Source organism: Anarrhichthys ocellatus, unplaced genomic scaffold (genome assembly GCF_004355925.1).
Source record: "Anarrhichthys ocellatus isolate YVR2014 unplaced genomic scaffold, GSC_Weel_1.0 scaffold117, whole genome shotgun sequence".
NCBI lineage: Eukaryota > Metazoa > Chordata > Actinopteri > Perciformes > Anarhichadidae > Anarrhichthys > Anarrhichthys ocellatus.
In genome coordinates this window covers 446,872-447,142 of record NW_022280147.1, presented here as the reverse complement: position 1 = coordinate 447,142, position 271 = coordinate 446,872, and positions in this window count along the sequence as shown.

Sequence of the window (271 nt, the reverse complement as noted above, 5' to 3'; positions counted from 1 at the left end):
CTGCCGGCCACATTTCAAACCGAGCCTCAGGCTGCTGTCCCTGGTGGGGGGAACCATCCCAAAAATGAAATCACCCCCCTCCCCCAATAAACAAAATAGAATACAAAATGAAACAAAACAAAAACTGAGGCTATTGGGTCTATCGAGGCTATTAGTGGCTGTGGATCGGCACACCTTCACGAGTCCCATCCGCTCTCTGGATGTCTGAGTGAGTGTGTGACTTTCATCCACTGGAGTGTGTTCGACGGGGGGGGGGGGGGGGGGGGGGGGG